Source organism: Oncorhynchus clarkii, chromosome 30, assembly GCF_045791955.1.
Source record: "Oncorhynchus clarkii lewisi isolate Uvic-CL-2024 chromosome 30, UVic_Ocla_1.0, whole genome shotgun sequence".
In the NCBI taxonomy this organism is placed as follows: domain Eukaryota; kingdom Metazoa; phylum Chordata; class Actinopteri; order Salmoniformes; family Salmonidae; genus Oncorhynchus; species Oncorhynchus clarkii.
Window position 1 is genome coordinate 11,345,460 of NC_092176.1, and position 13,715 is coordinate 11,359,174.

The 13,715-nt window shown below is 41.9% G+C and overlaps 1 protein-coding gene across 2 annotated transcripts in view; it reads right to left on the reverse strand.

The window, feature by feature from the left end:
- Positions 1-10,507, reverse strand: part of LOC139389308 (phosphatidylinositol polyphosphate 5-phosphatase type IV-like) — a 37,016-nt gene extending 26,509 nt beyond the window's left edge. The window contains exon 1 of one of the 2 annotated variants that reach the window (XM_071135947.1): positions 10,248-10,507. The gene's annotated coding sequence lies outside the window, so the exon portion shown is untranslated. The remainder of the gene's footprint in view (positions 1-10,247) is intronic. The other variant, XM_071135943.1, reaches the window with a different exon arrangement.
- Positions 10,508-13,715: the final 3,208 nt, after the last annotated feature.

The window sequence follows — 13,715 nt, forward strand, 5'->3', positions numbered from 1 at the left end:
TTGTGCCCTGCAACCCCTTGCCCCTATGCTGATGTACTGTCCTAGTTGTCCTAGCTGTCCTTTTGTTGTGTTACAGTCTGGATTCAAAATGTTTTAAATATTATTATTTTTCACTCATCTACACACAATACCCCATAATGACAAAGTGAAAACATGGTTTTAGAATTTCTGCAAATCTATTGAAAATGAAATACAGAAATAGTATCTCATTTACAATACTTTGTAGAAGCACCCCTGGCATTGATTACAGCAGTGAGTCTTTCTGGGTAAGCCTCTAAGAGCTTTCCACACCTGAGTTGAACAATATTTGCCTAGTATTCTTTAAAAAATTCTTCAAGCTCTGTGAAGTTGATCATTGCTAAACAGTCATTTTCCACTCTTGCCATAAATGTTCAAGTCGATTTAAGTCAAAACTGTAACTCGGCCACTCAGGAACATTCAATGTAGTCTTGGTAAGCAACTCCAGTGTGGATTTGGAGGGTGGGTGATTTGGCCACCCACTCACCCACCACGGGACAGTTGAGCTAACATGTGCAAATGTGATTAGCATGAGCTTGTAAGCAACAAGAACATTTCCCAGGACATAGACATATGTCCTTGTATTATCTTTTATCAGGTCTAATGTGTTATATTCTCCTACATTCATTTCACATTTCCACAAACTTCAAGTGTTTCCTTTCAAATGATATCAAGAATGTGCATATCCTTGCTTCATGGCCTGAGCTACAGGCAGTTAGATTTGAGTATGTCATTTTAGGTGAAAATTGAGGTCTGATCCTTGAGCATTTTCCTTCCTCTCCGGCAACTGAGTTAGGAAGGATGCCTGTATCTTTGGGTGTATTGATGCACCATCCAAAGTGTAATTAATAACTTCACCATGCTCAAAGAGATATTCATTTTCTGCGTTTTTCATTTTTGAAACATCTACTAATCGGTGCCCTTCTTTGTGAGGCATTGAAAAACCTCCCTGGTCGTTGTGGTTGAATCTATGCTTGAAATTCACTACTCGAATGAGGGACCTTTTGTGGGGTACAGAGATGAGATAGTCATTAAATAATCCCGTTAACCACTGTTATTGAACAAGGAATGAGTCCATGAAACGTATTATGTGATTTGTTAAGTACATTTTTGCTTCTGAACTTATTTAGGCTTGCCATAACAAAGGCAAAGAATACTTACCTATAATGACTGAAGACATTTCCGGTTTTACATTTGTATTCATTTCTAAAATGTTCTTCAAACACAATTCCACTTTGACATTATGGGGTATTGTATGTAGATCAGTGACACAAAATCTCAATTTACTGCATGTTTTATTCAGGCTGTAAACATAACAAAATGTGGAAAAAGTAGTTGTGTGAATATTTTCTGAAGGCAGTGTATGTGCTATTCTCCCCATTAGGGGGCAGTGGTGCTCTTAATGATGCCTTTCCTACAATATTGACCAGGAGGCAGCACAATGAGAGGAGGCCAAACAGTGGTGGAAAGCTGCCCTTTGTCTCTCAGTCAGTGCCCTGTCCTCCAGCTATGCCTGGAGATCTCGCTTGCATGGCTTCGTGTGGGCGAGGGTGTGGTACCAAACCCAAACTAACAACAATGGTATCAGGTTGGTCGGTCTACTGGGAGATAACAGCTTGTTAATACTTTGACCTGTTGTGTTTTGTTTCAGAGTTATTTGTGTCCGTATTGTGTTATTATATTATGTGAATGGTGGGGGGGGGGGGTTGGTTAGTTAGAGGGAGGATGTTCTCTCTCTCTCCCTCTCTCTCTCTCTCTCTCTCGCTCTCTCTCTCTCTCTCTCTCTCTCTCGCTCTCTCGCTTGCTCGCTCGCTGTGGTGTCACAGGTGCTTTAGGGATGTGTACTCCCCAAGGAGCCATAGGGATGGAAGTCCTGCTGAAGGGGGTAGGGTTTAATGTCTTGCCTCTAAATAGCAAACAAAGAAAATACAGCTTTCTGGGAACACAATAGATGATCAACACACACAGCGAATCCTCAGACTTTTGAAATGTCTCCTGACGAATTGGTTTTGTCTCAAGACACTTGTACAAATGATCTTGATGAGCTTACGAATTGGGTTATTTACAGCCAAGTGAGTGCATGTGCTACTGTAAGTGTCATAGTGTTAACAATGCAATCCACCTCCTCTCATGTACTGTATCTGTCTATTTCACAGCTCATTGAGAAGACCAGTGGTGTGGAAAAAGAAAGACTTATCCAGTCTGATTGATCTACCTCATAGTTAGTCATTCATTCCCAATAGGTTTGTTGACCTCCCTCAGAGATACACATTAACCCGAGATCCTAGTAGGCCGAACGAGGAGCAGTCTCCTCCAAGAAGAGGGGCCATTGGGAGATTCCTCACATCCTCTCTCCTCACCTCCTAAAAACCCATTGGATGAGAAGGTCCAAGATCCCTCCCGTCTGACCTTCTCATCCAATGGGTTTTAAGAAGAGGGTGAGGAGATGGGACGCGAGGAGTCAAGGAAATGCAGTTTAGATTCTCCCATTATTCTAGGCCTCTGAGGTAATTTCCTGTGGTGCTATTCCTGATCCTATTGTCATTGAATAATCCACGGTTGTTAATCATCCACAGGAAGTCCTTGCTTAATTTGTGTTGTTTTCCCCACCTCCTTTTTTTGTCATTCCCAAGGGAGAAACCAAGCGATCTACTTATCAGCGCTTTCAGATGTTTATTTACAAATCATCAGGGGCTTGAGAAGAAAGGATACCTCAAAGACGGTCACCTGCGGATCTTCAAACCCTGTATGATTTCCCTGGCACAGCAGCAGCCCAGCCCGGGTGCACCACTTGCCATATTTGATCGGTGTCGACAGCCACTCATGGGGCTTCAAAGGGAGATAATGAGGGCTACAGATGTGTGACTGCTGGCAGTCCTAATCTATTTAAAGTAGGGATCCGCTCCGGATCTTTTTCATCCACCCTCACAGAGACGAGTCTTTTTCCAAGGACTCTATAATACAGTGCATTAGGAGATAAATGCCTCTCCTCACAGCTGTCTCATGCTGACAGCCTCCTGGAAAACTGGCTCTGGGAGGCTCTGGAAGGATCCTTCCTCCCCTGTATCTCTCTCTCCCTCTCTCCCTTCCATCCCTCAGCTCTGACTCCTGGCCTGTCCATTGAGCTGATTTTACTTCATAAGTTATTTTCATGTTGAGACACTAGAGTTTTTGGTCAAGACTGAGATATTTCTCTCTTTTTCTTAAGCTACCCGAAATAGAATGACACATCAACGAACTAGATGACATCTTGACCTGGGATTTGTGGTGACCTCCTAGAAAAAAGAAAAAAAAAACTCTCTGAGACAAGATGCCCAACTGTGATTGGACGAGCCCCGAGTGAGTGGTGTTCTATAAGACGCTGTTCTGGATCTTCTGTTTATGTATTTATAGAGCAAGGTCTTCTGAGGGTGATGGATGACAGTCTCTTGTCATCCTCTGGTCTCAGCCCAGATTGCAGACTTCCATCCCCAGAGCAGGAGGCCTGAGCTGGACCCCAGACGACACATCTGCCATCACTACTCCCCTGGGGCCCCTGGGGCATGGGAGCCTTGCTGCCTCCCCCACCCCCTTCCCTGTCCCCATCTCTCTCTCTCTCTCTCCTCTCTGTGGTCCATCTCACCCTCCTCTTGTCTTCTTACCCATTTCCCATCAACCTGATGACTTCTATGTAATCGCCATGTGAGGATATCATTGGAAAGTGATGTCGCGGAGGAGGACCCGACGCCTGATAGCGGCCTGTGAGAGGCTGAGAGGAGCATATGGGTCATTTCTCCTGATAGTCCCCAGTGGTCGTAGGTGATAATTGTCAAGTTATAGAGCCCTTTCATCTCCCATTGATCTCAGCAGAACACCTGGTGGGACAGATGGCTGTTTCCCACTGACTCATTCATTCCTCTAGGGATCAAGTACTGGGGGGGGGGGGGGTTTAACACAGCCATGCTACTTAACCATTTACACTCGTCGGAATTGGCCTACGTGGATAGGGCTAAATTGAAATGTTTCTTACAGACGAAATTTGAAAAGCAGATGCATGATCATGGTAGCAATTGAAAGGGAACAGTTTGGATAGACCAAAGGTGAGGACACAACAGTTAGACTTTTATCAGTGACCAAGTCTGCTATTTTTAACCCATATACACTAGTTTATGTTCTCCCCTTCTCTCTAGCTGTAAAATCAGCCATTCTGTCTGGATATGTTGCAGGAAAACATTCTTACATTTTACATTTACAAACAGTATTAGTCATTTAGCCGAGCACACAATCTTATCCAGAGCAACTTGCAAATTCATCTTAAGCTATATATACCTTTTTTAAACCTTTATTTAACTAGGCAAGTCAGTTAAGAACAAATTCTTATTTACAAAGACGGCCTACACCGGCCAAACCCAGATGACGCTGGGCCAATTGTGTGCCGCCCTATGGTACTCCCAATCACGGCCAGTTGTGATGCAGACTGGATTGAAACCAGGGTGCCTGTAGTGACACCTCAAGTACTGAGTTTGCAGTGTCTTAGACCGCTGTGCCACTCAGGAGCTGGGTGAGACAACCACATATCACAGTTGTAGCAAGTACATTTTTCCATTGCTAGTCAGTGCTGGTAGGAAAAGACACACAAAAAATATATTCTGTGTGACATTGTTACAGCCACACTGATTTGATCCACTCAAGTTTACACGCACATACAGTACCAGTCAAAAGTTTGGACACATCTTCTCATTCAAGTTCTTAAAAAAAAAATTGTACTATTTTCTTCATTGTAGAATAATACTGCAAACATCACAACTATGAAATAACACATATGAAATCATGTAGTCACCAAAAAGGGTTAAACAAATCAAAATATATTTTAAAAAGTAGCAACCCTTTGCCTTGGCATTCTCTCAACCACCTTCATGAGGTGGTCACCTGGAATGAATTTCAATCTACAGGTTTGGCTGGCTAAAACGCATTAAGAAGGAAAGAAATTCCACAAATAAACTTTTAACAAGGCACACCTGTTAATTGAAATGCATTCCAGGTGACTACCTCATGAAGCTGGTTGAGAAAATGCCAAGAGTGTGCAAAGCTGTCATCAAGGCAAAGGGTGGCTACTTTGAATAATCTAATTTTGTTTAACACTTTTTTGTTTACTACGTGATTCCATATGTGTTATTTCATAGTTTTGATGTCTTCACTATTATTCTACAACGTAGAAAATAGTACAAATAAATAAAAACCCTTGAATGAGTAGGTGTGTCCAAATGTTTGACTAGTACTGTACATGCACCACACACTGTTGGTTACTGTATCATTGACTGTCACACATTACTTCAATACATCAGTTCAGCGTGTTGCAGCTGTTGGCAATGCTATTTACCACAAAAAGGCAGCAGAGATGTCACTGGCACAGATCTGTACGTGTGAGTTGCAGCTGTCTGCAGCATGTGTGTGTCTGCCAGCCACTGGGCAGAGCCGGCCCGCTGCTCCTAAAGTTCACAACTTCACAGCCAGGCAGCTACTCCATATTCCACTACTTCCAGTCCAGTCTCTGTCTTATTTACTGCGTTACATTATATGCTGTTGGTTCCAGCACCTATGTGCGCCTGTCTTTTCAGAGAGGAATTATATGTACACAGTATATCAGAACAAAATGGTCAAATAAAGGCTATTCAAAAAAATACGACAGGAAAAAAAGTCATTTCTATGGGTCAAGATTTAGCTTTGTTTTTTTGTGAAAGGTCAGGATCATTTCAATGAAATAAATGTGTAGCCTAAATCAGTTTGATTCTGGTCTGACTGAACTGCTGAAGTCCCAAACCCCATTGTGCTCATTGGGGTCAATTCTGAAAAGCAGGCTTTGTTTTTGAGGGGCATGAACAAGCGAAGGTCACTTCTGAAGTTGATCCATATAAGTTGTGTCTCTATAACAAGTTATATGGTACAGTTGACACACTATAAGGGTATAAGATAACACGGTTGACACACTATAACAATATAAGATAACATATCAGCCCAAATCAAATTAACAGACAGACACATGACGAAATACTCCACATAACTCAGATTTCACAAATATAGCATGCGCCCAAACAACAGAGAAGAGAATAATCAAGGAAATAGCTGAGATGCCTCAACATGGCCTGTCAGTGCTGTGAGGGAGGCACGTGGTCTCTGGACTGCAACAGTCAACCCCATGAACTGATTCTAAATCAGTGAAATGTATCCTCTGGAATGTACAGAGCAGTCACAGAGTGGAGAGGACAGTGGAGAGAGTAATCGGTGGAATTACATGACTGGTAACATGTGGCGACTTTTCTCCTGCTTGGTTTACATGCCACTCATTCATGTCATTCTGATGTGTTGGACAGATGACGAGTGAGAGAGATTTGGGGTATGTATTTTGGACAGGTCTGGGTCTACATATGTTGTTTGCACTGAATAAAGAAAACCGTGTGAAGTATAACAAGCCCATTAACGTTTACATAATGAGTTGAGCTGGACAAATACAATTTGATCATCTGAGATATCTAATACATTATAATGGACTAGGAAAGCGATCCATTTTTAATGGAACCTAGAATATCATTTCCTGCAAATAGCTATGATTGTAGTATTGGAGACGGCAATCTTGTTGACCTCGTACTGTATGTTTTGTTGCCCTGTTTCCTTATTGTCCAACTACATGTAATGACATCAGCATGCGACTTCCACTTGGCAAGGCAAACTCAATCAGGGGAAAACATGAATATTTCCGTAGATTCTATCGTTCATGGCCAAGAGTCAATTGCACATTTACACTTGATCACACAGAGAACAATGTGTTCATTCAGATGCTACTCAAGGACAAGTATGCTCACGAGATCCACCGCTCAACTGATAGAGACTGATGGGAAAGTGTGCATGATGGGGAATATAAAGATATAGTGAGATTCACTCGTGGAGGATGATACTTAGTATTTGGTATTTTGGTATTTTATTAGGATCCCCATTAGCTGTTGCAAAAGCAGCAGCTACTCTTCCTGGGGTCCACACATGTAAACATGAAAACATGAAACATGACATAATAGAGAACATCAATAGACAAGAACAGCTCAAGGACAGAACTACATACAGTATCAATGCATACACACAAACTATCTAGGTCAAATAGGGGAGAGGCGTTGTGCCGTGAGGTGTTGCTTTATCTGTTTTTTGAGACCAGGTTTGCTGTTTATTTGATCAATATGAGATGGAAGGAAGTTTCATGAAATAAGGGCTCTATATAATACTGTATGCTTTCTTGAATTTGTTCTGGATTTGGGGACTTTGAAAAGACCCCTGGTGGCATGTCTGTTGGGGTAAGTGTGCATGTCAGAGCTGTGTGTAAATTGACTATGCAAACTATTTATTGGATGATTGACAAATTAAGTAAGAATGCTTTTGTCGCTTTCTCATGGGGCCTTTTTTCATATTGAGCTTTAATGTAGAATTTGATGAATCATCAAGCATTATTGTACAGCTCAATTCTACACACATGGAAACCACAGGAAAGTACTAGAATTTAATAGCAGGCCATTCGATAAGCTCCGTGACAAATGAAGGGTGTGTTACACAGAGTGTGGTGAGCTAAATTACACCACAGATCCCCAGAGCAGAAGCTTTGACAGACAGAGGGGGGCATTTGGGAGGGAGAAAGGCTGGGGAATCAGTAACCAGTTGTTACCCTCTCATGTATGAGGAACAGGTGAGCAAGGCTGATGGACTATTGTCACACACACACACTACCAGGGAGGCTAATTGACACATATCTTAAACAGGGGGACTTACAGGAAGAGCACCAGAAGAACGTGGGAGTCAGTCTCTCCTTTGTAATCCTCCAGTTGAGCAAAGGCAGCTGGGAGATTGGCAGCCGTTCAGTCCCAAATGAGGGACCATCTCCCTGGCCTGTCTCTGCCTCTCTCTGCACCCCTGACCCCATCCATCCATTCAAAGCACAAATCACAAATTAGGAGAGGAGCTGAATGTGGTGGCAATGAATGAAAGGACACAACCAAACAGGCCGGCAAAGGGTGGAGGTTGGCTTTGGAGGAGCATTGCGCTGGGGTAATGAGTAGTCCATGAGTCCAAAAGTACAAACGGGTCTTTGTTTCCCAGGGACTAGATAGGCAGATGCACGGGTGAGTTCTTCCCAGTGTTGCGGTCTCACTGTCGGGAGCGCTTGTCCAGCACATGTCCACATGGATGGCCGGTCAAACACTGGAGCACTGGTGCCTGTCTGGGGACACTGGGAGGGTGCCTGGGGGACAAACACATGGCGACCCTGACCTGCCCTGACCTGCCCTGCCAGCCAGTACTGTATAACTCAGCGGCTCTGAATGGCCGGCTGGCAGGCCTAGCAGTATGGCTCCCTGAAACTGAAATTATTAGGAGCCGCAATGGAGGAGGTAAGGACGGTCTGATCATATGGTCAGCAAATAAGTGTCTTCTAAAGGAAAAGCAGGTACAGTACATGTATAGGCCTATCTTTACTGTTAAATATAGTCAAGTAACTGTCGAGGGAACTTTGAATTTGCAGACTTACTCCACTCCCAAAGTGGACTCAATGAGTCAAAGAATAACTGACACTATTTTCTTGAATTTCTGTTATGCAAAATGTGTCCTAGTTCGGTGTTTATAGTTTTCAGTATAGAAGATTCCATGCAAAATGTTGAGACCTGAGGCAATCACAGCGCAGGTTGACAAAACTAGCATGACTTATCTTTCTTCACCCAAACTTGAACATATGTTCACTCTCTTCTACCAATATACCAGCCAAATGAAAGTAACTCAAAACAGTGTGAAGGCTTCAATCTGGTCTACTGCAACATGGCACACCCAGCACTTAAACAAACAAACACACATTTTGGCAGAGCCTCATAAAAGAGAGTAACCCAAAACTCTTTGTGCGAGGTCACAGCGGACATTTGTGGGGAAATAAAACTGTAAATAGAAATGTAAATATTATTTTCTCCACTCTGGAACTGTTTCCCAGGCTTCTGACTGTATGTGGAATGTGGTGATGTTACAGAACCCGCAGAATTGTGCTGATCGAGGAAGAAGAAGAGATCTCGGGTTAAATGGTAAACAAAGTCCTAATGCCCTCCATCTCTTTCCCTTTGTGTTGGGGCTGTCAACCGGTTGCTGAGACGACACAGGATGGCAGATGTCAGGTAAAATGGGAGTCCGGCTGAGATTTCTCAGAGATAGAAAGATCAAGGCAGTAGTTACCTGTCCTGGGTGAGAGGAGAACATCCAGATCTCAGGGACAGGTATATCTATCAACAAGGTCAGGTAACTGCCAAAATAATGGAAGCACTTGAGTAAATGAGGGACACATACTGTAGTGTTTTGAAAGCAGGTGTGGTTCCCGAGTGAATTAAGCAATGAGCATTCCATCATGCTTAGGGTCATGTGTAAAAATGCTGGACAGGCCATAATTTTGGCTACCATGGCTATGCCCCCATAGGATGACAATGCACCTATCCACAGGGCACGAGTGGTTACTGAATGGTTTGATGAAAATGATGTAAACCATATGCCATGGACGTCTCACTCATCAGATCTCAACCCAATTGAACACATATGGGAGATTCTGTAATTCTCTTCACGAGTGAGAGTAGTGCAACTCTTTTCTGCTCCGCTTTAAGTACATACAGTATAGTCAGAGAGCGTGAGGTATAGTATTACGTTTTTATTGTCATTTAATTATGAACCAAATGAACACAGTGCTTTAGGAAAGACTAGTCATCCCTCTCCCCATTATAGCCCATTTCCACCCTCAGAACCAAAGCTTGCAAGTCTTACTGATATCCCTCTACTGAAAGGGGAAGGGGAAAGTCGCGACGAAAGTACTATACAAGCCCATTTTCTCAGATATCACAGAAGCTGGAATGACATAGTGAAGTCAGCATGTTCATGACGTGGAGGATGACCTACCTGCAACAAAAAAAAAGCATGAATAGTCAAAGAAAATTGTGAAAAACATCTCCTACCACATTCCCATTAAAGTGAGATGAGAAAATGATGGTTAATACAGCTATTATGTCATCCATTTTAGTCTGATTAATATTCATAAGGCTAAATATTGTGGTTGTGCAACATTGCGCTGTTGACTCATGGCTCATTTTCATAAATTTATGTATGAACCAAAAGCATCAATTATTTAACTCGATACAAACATGAAATGACGACTGATAGTACATTTGTTGAAAGTAAAGGGCATTACAAACCAGAAACATGGAGAGAAGACAGATATTGTGCGCTTCTCGCTAGCCGTTACTTCCGTCCCAAGGCTGTTACTCCTGTCCTGCTGGCAAGTACAAAAGTAAGGTTGTGGAAGTTCTGTTCTCGGTCTATTTAATTTCAACTTATTTCCCCTGAAATGAAATCACAACTAATAAAATATGGTGTCTCTATCGCTATTGATCGCTGAGTAATTAGGAAAAAAACGAAAAGTGTCACGTTCATCCTGGTTCTCCCCTACTACAGTGAGTGTAACATCATCCTGTGGCAATGCTGATTCTCCGCCCCACGCCCGGCCTGGGAATAGGAGGCCATTTCCTGTTGCACAGAACGCTGGGAGAAGTGATTTCTACCTCTCACCTGATGGGACACTGGTATGAATGGAACACGACAGGAAGGAGACACTGTTTGTGTCTATGAACATGCCATGTTCTGACCAGAGGTATGTCAAGTTAGAATAAGTCAGTTCATTTGGGTCTAACAAACCAACACATTGTGAAACAATTCTAAGTGTTTAAGTTCCATAAACAGTAGGGCTTTAAAATGGTCAATGTTGACAGAATAAAACAGCAGTACCAAATTAGATATTCTGTTGCCCAGAAATGACAGATACACAAAAGACTATAGAAGACACTGGACACAGATGCCATGATACAAAGCATCAATTGTGCATATGCAAAAGCTCTACTTTCCCAAAATAACATTTGTACAAATAGATATTTTCAATGTTATTCTAATAAACCTCTTGAGGATACATACACTACATTATTACTGTGACGATAATGTACAGTCAAAGATCATCTCCACCCTAGGGAGGCTGCTACATAGTGCAGAAGTTAAATACTCACAGTACAGTACCATTGAACACAGCAAAAGATCAGAAAGGGTGGAGCATCCTCAGAGCACTGCTGAAGTTAGCTAAAGAAAGCCATATGTCCTTAGATTCTCACTGCCTTTTGGGTTGTGTTTTAGCCTTTCATGGTGACATCACGATGAGGTAAATTAGTTAAAGACCCATAAGAAAGAGAGTTCCAAACCTCTCTGCCAATAACAGCTAGTTTTCAGTTTCCCTCTCCCCAATCAGACCACTCCCAGACAGTTATAGCAAAATTCTTGCTTGAGAAATTGCTCTTTGCTAAGAAGCTATTTTTGTTTATTTATCACAGTAAGGTGAACTTAATTGTTCCCCAGAAATGATTTGACATTGAGATAAAATAGCTGCATTGGACCTTTAAAATGGCAATGTGCCAGGTTTGAGTTTTAAGGAAGAGATGAAAGAACCCCCATACACCAGGGAGACATATTTGAGATCTTCGTCAGATATCGTAAAAAAAAGTGTTCATTTTATTATGCATTCATAGGCAACATAAAGAACTAGTAAACTAATGCAAGGCTGTTGCGAATGCATGCAATAAATCAGAGATATTGTTGATCCCGGACGGTCTCTCTATGTGAGCTGCAGAATAGGACCTCATGATAACAGGGACTTTTTATCATCCAAAGCAAGTTGAAATAAAGTACTGAAGAACTGCACTGCACTTAAAGGGGAAATATACAGTAGCTACTATGTATTTTTGGACTTTAAATTAATAAATTAATGATATGCACACATTGATTCTGGAATACAATATAACATATAAATGCCTCATGAGCTGAGTTCAACTGTCATAATAACCCCAAATATAAACTTGTTTTAATCCAAACAAGTAAACAAAGTAAAAAATTAACAAACATTACATAGCCTCAAAACATGGTTGAAACTGTAATTTTGATATCATGCATGATCAGTCCTTAGCTCTGTCTATGATTTGAGAGTGGTTACATTTCTCCAGCCCCATCCCTCAGCTTCTTTGCGAAACCATGGCGGAGAGAAGCTTTGTTATCGTTTCAACTGCTGATGGCCTCTTTAGACTTCACTTGTTCGATGTGCACTTTATCAGGCTGTTGATTATATTTTACAATCGTCCCATTTGTGTGTGATCACGGTATAACGCCCAAGGTGTAATCAACCTTTTGTTTCTCCTTCTTTCTCACAGATGTCGTTGCAGAATTATTTCCTCCCTGTTACTCTGTGTGTTTCCCACTATGTAGAAGTAGTCATATCATGAATAGGACAATAGTTTGTGCCAGACACAAACAAAATAGGTCTGAAATGCGTAGACTCTTAAATGTGGCATTGTTTGGAGAGAATAGGGGGTGAACATCTGAAAACCCTGTGAAAAGCACGAGGACTTGAGCTGAAACTTGCCTTAAATAACTGTTTTTCACATGTTAGGCATTCAGGACACATCAAAGAAATTCTGGAGTTAGTGAGAGGAGGAAGTTGAAGGTGATTTAGTGTTGATGGTACCATATTATATGGAACATTTTGCCTAACGGAAGTTTAGAGAGAGAGGACAGTAAGAAAAAACATTTGTAAGGCGAAATATGGATATTGTTGATCTGGGCGGGCTCTCTATGTGAGCTGCAGAATAGGACCACATGATAACAGGGACTTTTAGCACAAGAAGTGAAGGAACCTGGCTATGGAAGAAAGGAAGATATGTACATGCTGTCTTCAATGTGTAGTAAAAACCCTCTGGTGGTCCATTGTCCAGCTAGCACAACACTGATCTCCAAGTCTCTTTCTAAACCAGAGTGTCACAATCTACTACCATAGTGCTCAGTGCTCACATACCGACATTACACAGCGCTCATAGGAGAGTACTAATCTTCCTCACCCTTCCTTCCCTCTCCCCAAACAAACATTAGATCACACACACACACACACACAATTGAGGCATACACGACTATTCAGTCTTGTAAAAAAAACACTTGATGTAACACTATATTTTGCTAAAACAACCAGAGTCCATCAGTCTTAAGTAGATTGTTTTGCTGCAAATATTGAGAGAGAAGGAAAAGGAAGAATGAAAGAAAGAGAGAAAGAAGGAAAGTCCCTCACTCACACACAGAGGCACAGTTGTGGCCTTGCTGTGTTGGTGCCAGTGCTACTGTCCCCGCTCTGAGACTTGACATGTATTTCATTCCCATGACTGGTCCCCAGATATTTACCCAGAATTCCATGGGGCATGGAGCCAGTCTGTCCTGCTGATCAGTGATCCTTAGCCTCTCACAACACTCTAATCGTGACTACATCAGCATACCCTATGAAGGAATATCAAACTCAGGATCTCTCATCTTCTAGTATAAAAATTGCAGAAGTTGATGTTGAAAATATATGCCGGATTTTATCCTGAAGTAATGATAAGATAAATGTTTGATTGCGCTATGCACGGCCATATACCCATAAAGGGAGGATATTAGTAAGCCACTAAAGTGAAAAGAATGAAAAGAGGAGTGTTTCTAGGAAAAGGTGACTCTCCTAACTGGAATTCAGATTGGCCTGGAGGAGGTGGTGCAATAAATCAGAATATTGTCAATTTGGTGAATTACCTCATCATGACACAGAATAC